The following is a 15,050-nucleotide window of genomic DNA, read 5'->3' as shown; positions in this document are numbered from 1 at the left end:
ATTAATCAATTTTTAATCACTCTCTAGGTTACTCTTGTTCCTGGATCTTATTTGCCAACATTCCATTTATAACTATGTGCTCCATAGCTTGCCAATAGAGATTTTAACCTCAAAAAAATTGGCTATAGCAAATAAATTATTGGACTGGGTTCGAAAAAGTATGTAGAATAAAAGTATGCCCTAGCGGATGTAAGTGATTTGATTAATTTAATTAACAAATTAAGGAAAAATGTTTAGTTTTTTGCAAATAGAGGCTTTACTTTTTATCGCATGTAAAAGTAAAAAACACCAATAGACAGCTGAACAAATTTTGCATAAAAAACCTCCCAGATACGTTTTTCTACAACCAAAGCTAAGGGCACTAGTGAATTTTAGCTACAGCTACCTATGTACCTATAACTAGTTTTTCATCAATATTTTGTTTATTTTTAGTCTTATGAAAAGATAAATACCACCATTAGAAATCTAAGACAATTTTTCATAAAAAAGCTTTTTTCTACGAGTAAAATTAAGAAATTTAAGATAAATTATTCATTTCTTCATTTACTCATACTGTATACAAGAAGGTACTCAGTTGCCAAGCTCCTCTATATCATAGTGCGAGTTTGGTGCTTTTTGTTTAATTCGCTAGCACCCTTAGTTTTGCTTGCAAAAAAGTATCCAGGTTTTTTTGCAAAATATTCTCAGCTATCTATTGGTGCTTTTTAACTTTACATGCGATTAAAAATAAAGCCACTAATGGTGAAAAAATAAAAACTTTTCCTTACTTTGTTAATAAACAAATTAAATATTTATTCACTCATGTCCACTAGGGCACACTTTTATTCTACATCTTTTCTGAACCCATTCCAATAATTTATTTGCCGAAGTGAATTTTTTCAGGGTTAAGGCCTTTATGAGTCTCTGTTGACTCAACTACCATTATGCTACCAAAGACTAAATTTTTCATTTTCAACAACAGAGCTGGCCTTAAGATTTGGTGAATGAAACAGTCATCTCGAAGGCCATGATAAGCAGGAAAGAGTTAAATCCAAATTTAGTCATTATGTATACCTTTTTTTTTTGTTTTAAGTCTAAATTGCTAATGTTAAAAATTATTATAGACCTATATATAAGGAAATCTTCATTAATAGGTGCTAATAAGTTTAAGAGAACTTTTAATTATTCAAGATCTCAAGAATCATCTAAAATCTTATAACATTAAGAGATGCACCCTTGCACGTATTAGTACAATACAGTGTCCTCCATAAAATCGACAACGTGGAACTTCAATGATCATTTTTTTAACTTTTAAGTATCCAGGAAAGCCAACATTTTTTAGTAAATTATCAATATAAATTCTATTACTTCCACTTTCTACAGTATCAAAACTGTAATTAAAATAAAAAATAAACAATATAGACAGAAGTAATTAAAGTTGACTTTAAAAGAATTTTACCTTTAATGTAAATATATATATATAAGGCTACAAATAAAACAGGATTCCCCATTTCAACTCGCTTTGTTCTTACTATTTGTAAGAAAAAATTTATGACATAAATCTTAAGTCAGAAAAGTTAAAACTTTTCTTAATTATTGTTTTCACATGAAATCAGAACTTTCATGAAAATATCAGAGTACACACTATATATGCAACACTGAATCAAGTACTGAAATGAAGAAAATAAAAAGGTAAAACTTTTTTATCAGACCCCATGGATCAATCAGGATGAATTAAAATTAGGAAATAAACTTAAAATAAGCACAATAAATAGAATATTTTTTTATGATTATGTAAAAAGTTTTAATTTTCTTTTAGCACAATGGCGTGGGAAGGTGCACTCTAGAATTCCTCTGCTTCTGGCACCAATTACCATAACTTTGACTGAACAACTATATTTTGCTGAACTAAGGTAAGGAATTCAGTCTATCTATGAAGAGCTGCTCTACTTCAATTCAAATATTTCTGATACTTCACTCATACATGTCCTCTGATGTAAAACTGATTCTGTCAATATTTTCATCCTATGTTTTGAAATAAGGTAACTGTTGTCTAAAGTTATTAACAATTAATTTTCAAATTATATAAAAATTGTTCTTTCAAAAGATCTTTTTGAAGTTATTTATGGATTTTATTCTTCAATGAAATTACCAATAGCAATGCTAACATCCTAATCTCTAATATAAGCTAAACCACCTGTAACTACATTAAAGAACATGCCATATAATTATAAATATTCAAAAATAATTTCAACACAATTTGAAAACAAGTAAATAATTTTTTTAACAGAAAACTTTACACATATTTTTAAAAAATGACTAATGTCACATAATTTATTATGTTTATATTATTTCCTGATATTTTCATGGCCAAATAATATAGCCTACATAGTTTAAGATTTCATGTATTAAGTCAGTTATTCTCAAAAATTTGAATGACCACCAAAATTGTTAGATTTCTTAAAATCTGGATCAATAAAGAGATTTTTATTAGAACTAATTAAAACAGATAAGTGAATTTATTATTTTTTGTCTTTATCAACAAAAAAAGAACAATAAACAAAAAATCTTTCTATCTAAAAATCAGTCAGCGTTTGAAATTTTCCTTAGGACTGCAAGATTTTCATGTAAATAAAGGTTTTAAAACAAATATTCAAAAAACTGATATAATATATATTAATTCAAAATAAATTTTCAAGTTTATTCAACTGAATAGAAAAGTAAAGTATAAAAACTTAGTTGACAAAACACAATAAAAAACAAATTAAATATAGGATTAGACATTAAGTAATAATCTTTATAAGATTTCGATATCTAACAATAAAGAAGATAATATATATATATATATATATATATATATATATATATGGGAAGGGAGAAAGAATACTGAAGAAGTGATAGATACATTTTTCTGAAAGCATTACAAGCTAGTAAATAAAGTCTAAGGAGGCAGAATTCTCTGGCAAAACATTGTTCCCACTATTCTAAGTAACAAATCAACTATTTAATAACAGACACTTGCCAATTTAGATTTTAAACAAAAATGTAATTTAAAGAGAATACAAAAATAAGATGCGGTGAATCATTCAAGGTATTAAATCTAAAAATGAATCAAAACCACAAAAAGATGGATGAGCAAGCTGACCATAAAGGGTTAACACCAAAATAATCTAAACAAAAACTATCTAAAAAAAAAATATAAAAATCACTAAATTAAATGATAGCTTCAGCATCCCACGTATATCATAAAAATAGAATGAAAAAAGGAAATTTAGGTAAGGTTACAATTTCTACTGGTTAACAAAAAATAACTACCAGCTGAACAAAAAAGCATTCCGAATATATTCTTCAAAAAATATATTTTCTGGCATTTTCCCAGAAGGTAACAACATGCCAAACCCACCAGATTTTATTACATACTTAGCAACAGGAAAAGTTGCAAAACATATTTTTTCTGGATATTTAAATGTTTTATATGATGAAAAAAGTCAATTTGTAATCTACTAGACAGAATAGGCTATTTTCCTCCGATATTTAAAAAGTAATAACATTGTTTCAGCCTCACCTATTTACTAATTTATTATTAATGGAGGAATAGCAGAAAAAGAGATGAAATAGGAGAAAAAGAGATGAATAAGGGAAAAGTGTGAATTTTGTGAAAAGGGGACATCCACAGTTGGCCCACAAAATGATAAAAATAATCAATCCCACTATAGAAGTACTTCAGGCTTCCTCATACCCTGAAGATGGCGATCTTTCTCTCTTTTTCTGCTTAGCCTCCGGAACCACCATAAGGTATTAAAAGGATGATATGTATGAATGTAAATGAAATGCAGTCTTGTAGTCTCAAGTCAATCATTACTTTGATGTACGTTCATAACTCATGTCAGAGAGACACGTACCAACGCAGAAAATATCAATAGCCTCAGTAGACTGCTGGCCAACGTACGGGGACCAAGGACAAAAGTGCAGGCTGTAAGCACACATCGTTCAGTCTTAATGTATGATGTGCAAGTTTGGCACTGCATATAGGATGTGGCATGAAAGTTGAGGCTCATGGAAAGTCTGCAAAGAAGAGTAGCCTTAAGTCATATGTGGCTTTAGATCTGTCATCGCGTGGATACCCCCAGTACAGCAGTTGGCAAGAATGAGTGTTTTCATCTACAGTGGTATGGAAAAGAGTGAGGCTACTCAAGAAATGTTAAGCGAGTGGCAAATGAGATGGGAGCGTAATGATATTGGTCGCTGGACATTCAGCTTAATTCAGGATCATCAACCACTGTATGGGAGGGGGTTTGCGGAGCTAAACTTTTGGTTTGTCAGATTCCTGACTGGCCACAGACCATTTAAAGACTACCTTCCTTCAGTTTAGACATAGAGCAACTGATAACATCTGGGTATCTTGCAAGAACATAGATACACCAGCTCATGCTGTGTTTTGAGTGCTCGAGGTGGGTAGCCGAAACAGAAAAGTTACTCATTTGATTGGACAGCTTGTGTTAATATCATTAGTAAAATGCTATATTTAGAACAAGATTATAACACGATCTTAGCTTATGTTATTGACGTCATCAAGAATAAGGATGAGGAGGCCAGAAAGCTGAAACTTCCATAGAAGATCCTGATTATCATGAAGAATTCGGAAAGACTTGTGAAGACCCAGGTAATGAAGAATGGCATCATGGGACCAATGGACCCGGGGATGAGGTCAGCATGACAGTAGAACTGTCGTCTGTCTGCACAAGCATAGGTGGGCAGCGGTAATGATGCTCCTGGGACACCAGACCCCACATGCGGGTCAAGAGAGGCACCATGAGTACCCGTGCCCTTTTATGTTTAGTAAACTTACTAATCTAATCTTTTGCTCCAGATTTCCTGGAGCATGACTAACATGAAGACACCTGAAGAGGAGGCCCATTCAAGAGTATGCACATGCCCTTAGGTGAAACTGGTTTCCGGATGTGATAAACGGATTTAGGGAATTTTTGGTGGGTTCAATCTTTACATGCCGGCCAGCAGGGTCAAACATTATCTGCATCAGTTTTGCCCACCATTTCCCGGCAGTGACACAGTGCTTTGCTGGTTTATTTAAGTCTGACATTTTTCTCCACTTCGTCTGAAAAAAAAGTCAACCATTCCTGAGATGTGTGGTTAATTAAAACCCGAACACCGGATCCACAATGTATAAGACAGGGACCTACTCAACCCTACTTCTTTAAAGAAATCCTTACCCTTTTCCAAAATTTTCTGGGCCACAGAATTAATGTAATTACTTGGTTAGAACCGACTGAAAGTTATCTATACTGGATTAGTGTAATTGATGTGTTACAAGAACCACATCAAGAAGATCATAAGCATTTCATTAAAAAAAAGCTTGTCTTTTAGACATCAGTTTCTTCTGACAAAGCAAGTTCCTAATTGGTATAAAAATTTACAGTCAGAATCACATGATTTGTACACCATCCATTGAGAAAATCATTTGGTAAAAAGTTTGATAGCTTACCTGCCATGTATTGTCAATCATAAAATAATCGATCCTATTATTTCTCTAGGAAACAATAAAATATGAGCATTATCAAAAAATTATCATAGAACTGAAAATATTAATAAAGCGATGTGGAATTGTTGGATATGACAACACAGAGCAACAACCCGCACAAGCAAATTCTCCTAATTTTTATTTACATTAGTTTTTAAATGTAAATTTTGATTTAAAATGAGAAAAAATAAAACAGAAAATTCTTATTTAAATAATCCTGCCATATTGGAACCGAAAAGAAATATTTAAAACTGCATTTCTACCAATTTTAGAACAGACACAAAATATCCAAAATGTGGTTGAAAATGCATGTATTAAATAAAGTAAATGGTGACCATATTAAGCAACTTTCTGTTCAGTAAGTAGAACTTTAGGTGAAGTTTCACTTATTTTTAAATATAAATATTAATACAAATTCAAAAATAATAAAAAAAACACACATACACACACACTAATTTATAATTTATTGTACACTTTAATTAAAAATTCATTTAATTTTGCTTTCTCATAAATAATAATAGAGCAGTAATGAAAGTAATATGATTAAATACTTTTTATATAATTTAACTAAATGTAATCATTACAAAAGGAGATTATTCATTACCAACATACCTCGAATAAAAATTCTGTTGTTTTTCCTAGAGTTGCTACCAAATATGTCTCCAATAAATATTATTCATTTAAAGAATAAAAATCTGTAAATAAACAAAATCAAAACTCTTTAGTACATTGCTTTAAAAAAAAAAGTATTCACATGTTTACGTTACTCAATATGATTCAATGAACAGCAGTGGAAAATTTTTTTTTCAAAATAAATTTCAGTACTGATTAGCAATTAGCAGCACCTTCTTCAGTAGAATTACAAATAGCAATCTTTTTTAACACATCTATTCTGTTACAAAAGATTATTCAGAACTCTAACAAAATATGCACATAAAACCCAAAAATACACAAGTTGAACTATAAAGATTGCATTACATACTTTTTCGGACAGACTGGATGTGTGTATTTTGCATATAAAAATCAAATTCAAAACACACTTGGGCAATTCAAAATATACACACACAAAATCTGACAGCATATTAAATAAATAACTTATACATTATAGAATGAATATGTTACTTGATTATAAATTTAAAGAAATTTTCTAACCTTTTTAAGATTAACACTGATGACAAAAGAATCTCAAGTGAAGATGGTGCCATTAGTTAGCTCCAACAGGTTTTACAGAAGAAAAACATTATAATATTTTAAAAGTAAATTTAATAATTTCAGAATTATTACTAAAGCACTTACCATTTGCTCATCACACAAATGATTAAATTTTTAACTGAAAATTACACACCCCTTAATACAAATCTAATTATACTATAATTAATATAACAATATATAACTAATATAGCTTGTCCAAACCCAAGCTGATAAATCTTTAAGCAGAACCACTGAATGAATCCAAATTAATAAAGTACACCAATGAAGCAGGCATTAAATATGTCCAAACGATTAATTGTATTTGAATTATTGTCTTCAACACCGTAAAACAGATGTTACGTGATGATGCTAAACTATGTAAAAAGTAATGGGATGTTAGAATTACAAGGGTAATATTATCAAAATAACAAAATACTGTAATTTGAAGCAATTAACTGATCAGGAAAACACAAGAGCTAAATGTTGGAAAGCAAGTTTGGACAGCAGGTAACTCGTGCAAGGTCAAAGTAAGCACTATATTATCAGTAATCTAGTCAATTAGCGATCCATTATATGTTAAGAGCTACAATTAGAGTTAAGAGTTAAGGTTAGAGTTTTTCGGAGAGAAGAATAAACCATGAACTAACCTTGACGGTTATCACATAAGACTCATGAGTCAACTGTTGAAGATGACTGACGGTGCTCTTTGTAAGGTAATTCCTTCGTCGACAAGAATAATGGCACAAAACATGTTATGTATTCTCTCTGCAGCGACTATATTTCCAATCCATACAAAATGATATTAATATTGCCATACCTTGGTAATTTATCCCTAACCTCTCTCTACAGAATGGATTAGCATGTGAACAGAACTCAATAACTCACAAAATTGATAGCTAACCGACTAGAGTACTGATAATATGGTGTGAACTTTAATCTTGTATGTGTCACCCACTGTCCAAACCTGCTTTCAGACATGTAGATCTTGTGTTTTCCTGATCCTAAGCAGAACTACTATGGTATATCAAAGTTTGAACAAAATTGAAGGTGATCACATAATTGCTCAGTTACCCAATCTAATAAATCTCACAATATTTTCTTCTGAAATCATGCTAAGGGCTATATTTAGGACAATTTCCAAATTAGCCTCAGTAGCTTACAAACATGGTTATGCCCGGAAAAAGAACAACTAAAAATGGAATAATTGTGAGGTTTCTAAAATTATTTAATTCTTAATGAAAACTTTGATAACTTATAAACTATAGTAAATTCCTACCTAATTAGTAACTGATTTCCAGTACTTGTAATTCATAGTAGTTGTAGCACAGCAAAAAACATTCTAACTGTTGAAAACAGCTGTTAATTAACATATAGTCAGTTAAAAGATCATTAGAACTACATTTCCCTTCCAAACTTATGTGAATATGAAATGCAAATTGGAATTATAATTTTTCACAATAGACCTAAACATATCAACAATTTTTTTCCAAATCAGCACGCAAGCCACATGTGAAATTTACTAATTGGTTTTGTTTATTAAAATCAATAGGCCTAACTACAAACAACAGTATATGCAATTAAAACTGTTTCATTGAAATGGATTTTAATATGGCTCTTCTTTTATCCCAGTAATGAAACAATATTGATTTCTTTAAACTAGCCGAAACAAAAATTACACATGCATGTGCTTAACTGGGCTATGGAAAATCATGCAACATTAATTTATCAATAGATGCAGTTCATTAGTCTAGAAAGTGTAACATAAGAGAACAGGGTATGATCATAAATTTTGGGTAGTAATTTTACATATTTACAACAATTAGTAACAAAAAATGCCTTATTAAAAAACATCCTGTAATATAGTAATGCTTCTAAAATCAAATTATTTCAGAATAAAAACTTATGAGTGGGTAAGTCTTAACACAGGGTGCAGAACTAAAAAACTTATTTAAAATTAACAAGAAAATAAACACTTCAAAATTTCTTTTTTGCTAACAACTTTCCTTTTGAATTTAAAGAATAACTATTGTGAATGAACAATAAGAAAAGAGGAATCGACTGATGATACGTACACGTAATCAAATCATTGAGAATAAATAATAAGACTACACTAAAAAGAAGTAAAGATTCAATGGCAAAGCCTTTTGTTCTACGAGTTGTATACATTACCTAGGTCAACGTCTAGCCTTATTCGCGTTAACAATCTATCAAAAACAATTCAGTTATCTTCCCAAAATTTAACATTTTATAAAGATAAAGAGTTTAAAAAAAACTTGGCAAATTAATTATACGAATTCAAATAATCAATATAAACATAACTGTTTAATATTATCACAATCTGGAAACATTAGTTACGCAGTAATACTAAACAAAAAAAGAAGGAATATATTACTTAAAATTTCTACATACCAATGTTAAAAAAAGAGATCATAGAAAAGAAAACTGCAAACAATAATCACATTCAAGTAAAACAATCACTTTTCCAGGTTAAAATTCAATAAGTGATAAAAATTAAATTAGCCATTGAGTGATCTAAAGACAGAAATTAAACTATGCCTTCAGTCCGATTCTTAGCGAACTTACACGACCGTTACGGAAGCGCGGGTTACAAAAGAACTGACAGAGGCTTTTTTTTAACGACGGGAATAATTATTAGATAATATGAATGTTCATTGTACTTATTATTAATATGTAGAAATGGTTTAATAACTAATAACAACAATTAGTAACAAAAAATGCCTTATTAAAAAACAATCTGTAATATAGTAATGCTTCTCAAATCAAATTATTCAGAACAAAAACTTTTTTTTTTTTTTTTTTGTCTTCAGTCATTTGACTGGTTTGATGCAGCTCTCCAAGATTCCCTATCTAGTGCTAGTCGTTTCATTTCAGTATACCCTCTACATCCTACATCCCTAACAATTTGTTTTACATATTCCAAACGTGGCCTGCCTACACAATTTTTCCCTTCTACCTGTCCTTCCAAAATTAAAGCGACTATTCCAGGATGCCTTAGTATGTGGCCTATAAGTCTGTCTCTTCTTTTAACTATATTTTTCCAAATGCTTCTTTCTTCATCTATTTGCCGGAATACCTCCTCATTTGTCACTTTATCCACCCATCTGATTTTTAACATTCTCCTATAGCACCACATTTCAAAAGCTTCTAACCTTTTCTTCTCAGATACTCCGATTGTCCAAGTTTCACTTCCATATAAAGCGACACTCCAAACATACACTTTCAAAAATCTTTTCCTGACATTTAAATTAATTTTTGATGTAAACAACTTATATTTCTTACTGAAGGCTCGTTTAGCTTGTGCTATTCGGCATTTTATATCGCTCCTGCTTCGTCCATCTTTAGTAATTCTACTTCCCAAATAACAAAATTCTTCTACCTCCATAATCTTTTCTCCTCCTATTTTCACATTCAGTGGTCCATCTTTGTTATTTCTACTACATTTCATTACTTTTGTTTTGTTCTTGTTTATTTTCATGCGATAGTTCTTGCGTAGGACTTCATCTATGCCGTTCATTGTTTCTTCTAAATCCTTTTTATTCTCGGCTAGAATTACTATATCATCAGCAAATCGTAGCATCTTTATCTTTTCACCTTGTACTGTTACTCCGAATCTAAATTGTTCTTTAACATCATTAACTGCTAGTTCCATGTAAAGATTAAAAAGTAACGGAGATAGAGAACATCCTTGTCGGACTCCCTTTCTTATTATGGCTTCTTTCTTATGTTCTTCAATTGCTACTGTTGCTGTTTGGTTCCTGTACATGTTAGCAATTGTTCTTCTATCTCTGTATTTGAACCCTAATTTTTTTAAAATGCTGAACATTTTATTCCAGTATACGTTATCGAATGCCTTTTCTAGGTCTATAAACGCCAAGTATGTTGGTTTGTTTTTCTTTAATCTTCCTTCTACTATTAATCTGAGGCCTAAAATTGCTTCCCTTGTCCCTATACTTTTCCTGAAACCAAATTGGTCTTCTCCTAACACTTCCTCCACTCTCCTCTCAATTCTTCTGTATAGAATTCTAGTTAAGATTTTTGATGCATGACTAGTTAAACTAATTGTTCTGTATTCTTCACATTTATCTGCCCCTGATTTCTTTGGTATCATTACTATAACACTTTTTTTGAAGTCTGACGGAAATTCCCCTTTTTCATAAATATTACACACCAGTTTGTACAATCTATCAATCGCCTCCTCCCCTGCACTGCGCAGTAATTCTACAGGTATTCCGTCTATTCCAGGAGCCTTTCTGCCATTTAAATCTTTTAATGCTCTCTAATAAAAACTTAAAAAGGAATAAAAATATAAAAAAAAACAAACAAATAATTAAAACTGCACTAAAAACAAAAAATAAATCAACAAAACAAAAACTTACAATTGAAATATCATCTTATAATATATTATAACTAAAAAAAAAAAATTAAAATTAAATTAAAACAAAAATATTTTTAAAAAAAGTAAAATTTATAACTAATAACTCAGATAACTTTACAACTAAAATCACAGTCGGAATTATAATAATAATGCTGCAGACAAACTCAACTCCACGTCCATGCAAACATCTATGCACACATCCTGGGCGGGCAACGACATGGTACTTTGGTACCTTCACTTCTGTCAGCCAACGGGGAAATCTCTTGCTCAGGAGCTCTCTGTGGAGTACGAGATTGGCGGTCCCAAGCTGTCCAACCTACCGTGTTGGTCTAGTGGTAAACTCGTCCGTCATCGCAAATCAGTTGATTTCAAAGTCGAGAGTTCTAAGTTCAAATCCCAGTAAAGGCAGTTACTTTTTATATGGATTTGAATTATAGATCGTGAATACCGGTGTCTTTGGTGGTTGGGTTTTAATTAACCACTCACTTAGGAATGGTCGACTGAGATTGTACAAGACTACAATTCATTTACATTCATACATATCATCTTCATTCATCCTCTGAAGTAATACCTTACGATGGTTCTGGAGGCTAAACAGAAAAAAAAGGTCCCAAGCTGTGCGAAATAGTTGCGGTTGTGCTTCTTGGTTTCACTGTAAGCAGCGAAACCGAGAAGTGATACCTGGTGGCTGACTGGGGGAATCCAGGTAGGATCTATGCTCTGGGGCACGCCCAACTGTCTCTCAACTTGCTACACACTGACTAGCAAAACATAGGATTATGGATGCATCAACTTCTACAACTTCCATGGCAGTGGATCCACGTAAAAATCCTCATCCTGGAGAGACTCTGTCTTCACTGACGAAGAGGAGGAAGAGTCGAGTTTAGCAACAAAGAAGAATTTTATTGTTCTGGAAAAGATGGATCGAATGAAGTTTCGACCGAAGAGTAGTGAACCGATTCCGAAATATCTTGTTACCAAGAAAAGGACAGTGATTTTACGAATATTAGCTCTTTCGTGTTAACTCAAGGCATCATGGAAGCCGCCAGAGGTCTGGTAAAAGATGTTAAGAAGAGTGCAGTTGGATTATTTGTAGAAACTGTGAACGACGTATTATCATCACGGTTACTGAAAGCTAAGAACATTAGAGTACTAGACATTGAGGTCACCCCGCATGGTACATTAAATACCTCAAAGGGTGTTGTTGTATGTAGAGATTTATTGAACTGCACCAAAGAAGAAATCATTGAAGAGTTACATGTTCAAGGAGTTGTTGCATGTCGACGATTGAATACACAATGAAATGGGGAAGTTGTTCCCACTGCCTTGCATGTCCTGATCTTCGATAAATTGTAGTGCCTGGAGAAAATTAAGACAGGATTTCATGTAGGTCCTTTATATCGACTCCACTGCGATGCTTTGGATGTCAATGATTTGGAAATACAAAGGCAAGTATCAAGAAACAAATCTGGATCTGTGATGAGCCACTGCATCTCAATGACCCATGCAGGGACCACCTGTATGTGTCAATTGTCATGGACAAGATCCCAAAGTTGTCCTACTTACAAGGAAGCAGTAGCTAAACAGGAAGTCAAGATGACACAAAAGGTTAACTACTTGGAAGCTAGGAGGATAGTAATCAGCAGAATGCCAAGGGTTGCGTCATATGTGAAGGTTGCTGTAGCTTCAAAGGGGATAATATCGGAAATAGCACCAGTCCTTGCAAATATGGTCAAACAAATCATCAATCAAAAAATGAAGAGATGGCTATCAAGAGGAAATATTCCAAAGCTGATGCAGAAGAAAGCAGAAGTTTCCTTAGAAAAGAACTCCATGCAGACAAAGTTTAACTATAGCTATAACTACAATTAGTACACAAGTTAAGCCAAAAAAAATCAATAACTGAGAGAAAGACTGGGCCAACTATATCTAAAGTAAAATTGCAGGTAGAAAAAATCCCTGCTGAGGGATGTGCAGAACCAGAAGTGATGATACTGGAAACGGAGTATTTTAAACAACCAACAATGGAGACTCCAAAAGCATGGAGTCCTTTAGCTACGAGGGTAAGAACTATCACCGCCCCAAATGTTCTAGCGGTGAGTGCACCCAGTCTTGACTGTGATGTACTTCTAACCACACCAGTGGAGCTGGTGTCATCTAATCCCGGCAGCAAGAGATCCTTAACGACTTGCGGCAGAGGATCTGAAGACTCCATCTCCGAGGCCTCAGATACCTTGGAATTCAACATTGAGGTCTTTAGGAAGATGGAAAAAAGAAACAAAAATGATAGCCTAAAGGAAAACTAAGGTGATAGAATTAAAGAAGAGATTAATTTTATCTTCTATGAAGAATTTATTTTAATAAAGGTTGTGATTTTAATTCTGAATAACATGATAGTTTTAACATGTGTTTTTGATGTTTTTTTAAACACCTTTCATTATAAGTAATCTGCAATGTTAAGTGGCGAGGACTTTTACACCCTTGACAGTTTGTGTTTAAAAGTTTTTTCATTATGCTTATCAATCACAGTGGAGTATTTTTTTTTTCAATGTATTCTTTAAACTTTATCACTGTGAAGTGTTTTTTGATAGTTTTGACCAAATTTCATAGGAAATGGTTAGAAAGTTTTTAAAATAACAAGGCCTTTACATAGCTGTTATGTTGTGCTTTCGGAGTTTAAATAACCTTTGACAACTCTGTTTTTAAATGATCTTTTTGACAAGACTAGTCCCTGACTAAGTTGCTAGTGTTTGTTTATAGGAGAGGAAAAGAAATTTTTTATCTTTTTCGAAGTGGAAAGGGGCTAATGACCAAAGTGGTCAATGCCCTAAAAACCTTAAAAAAAACAAAAAACAAATAATAATAAGAAAATTTCATTTTAAAGAAACTTAAAGATAAAAACAAAAAACATAAAATTTAAATACACAAACAAAATTTAATAAACTCCAAGAGGAGTGTAAAGGGTTACGTCTCAGATAACAGCAATATTAAATAAATAACAAAAAAAAACCAAATAATTACAAAAAATAAAAACATGGCAAAAACAATATTAAATTCTACGTAATACACTGAACTGTCAGAGAAATAATAACACCTGATCTAAAATTTCCTTATCATTCCCCAGGATTCGTCAAATGTTTCTGGGCAATTTAAATTTATGATGCAAGGCCGTGTAACATATGCAATCCACAAGGATGTGGCACACAGTCAAGCAGCTGTTACATCATATGCATAATGGAGCATTGTCTCCTGACATCAAAAAGGCAGTATCTATTAATGTTATTGCTACAATAGACTTGCTTATTTTATCAAATAAAATGAAATATTTAAAGGTAATATTGTAAATAAAAATTAAAATTAGATTCTTTTAGTTTTACTTTTTCGGCTGTTGCTATATAACAAAAACGATTATAACAAGAAAATACAGCAATTGGCAAAAATTTTTTGGATCAGTGTGTGTGCAAATGTGAACATTTTAAGATTCCCTTAGTCCAAAAAATATAAAAAAAGTTATAGAAATTTTTGGAAGATTATGTATACATATTAACATATTTTATATATATATATATATACAGAGTGTCTAAAATTGTGGGCTGCCTATACTTTTTTGGAATCTACTTTAAAACTAAAACAAAAATATCCTTAGGAAAAATCGCAGTTTCTCCTTCATTCTCCTCCTATCTAACTTTTTTTTTTATTTTTATATAAAATTTTTAATTAAAATTATATATTAAAAATTTATATAAAAATCACATTAATTTTGATAAGCCTCTTTGTAAAAAAGTTTTAAAATTAGCAAAAAATCAGGACTAACAAATAAACTTGTAACAAATAAACAAAAGCCCCCCAAAAAGGAGGATAAATGAGACCTGTACTTAAAATAACTTTTTAAACTTTAATTTTCAGGGTTGAAAATCCGACCGTATCTAGTATCTAGTAGACAAA

At 31.7% G+C, this 15,050-nt stretch overlaps 1 protein-coding gene across 8 annotated transcripts in view; it reads right to left on the bottom strand.

Moving 5' to 3' along the window:
- Positions 1 to 15,050, bottom strand: part of LOC142324052 (BRCA1-associated protein) — a 57,125-nt gene that overhangs the window by 40,871 nt on the left and 1,204 nt on the right. For 3 of the 8 annotated variants that reach the window (XM_075364654.1, XM_075364653.1, XM_075364657.1), the window contains exons 1-2: positions 9,119 to 9,252; positions 6,131 to 6,213 (exon numbers count right to left, since the gene is read on the bottom strand). The gene's annotated coding sequence lies outside the window, so the exon portion shown is untranslated. Of the gene's footprint in view, positions 1 to 6,130; positions 6,214 to 7,356; positions 7,469 to 8,878; positions 8,951 to 9,118; positions 9,253 to 15,050 lie in introns of those variants that run through there. The other 5 variants (XM_075364655.1, XM_075364660.1, XM_075364659.1 and 2 more) reach the window with 4 other exon arrangements.

Source organism: Lycorma delicatula, chromosome 4, assembly GCF_047948215.1.
Source record: "Lycorma delicatula isolate Av1 chromosome 4, ASM4794821v1, whole genome shotgun sequence".
Taxonomy (NCBI): Eukaryota; Metazoa; Arthropoda; class Insecta; order Hemiptera; family Fulgoridae; genus Lycorma; species Lycorma delicatula.
Note: the sequence above shows the minus strand (reverse complement) of the source record. Positions and strands in the feature narration are given on the sequence as shown.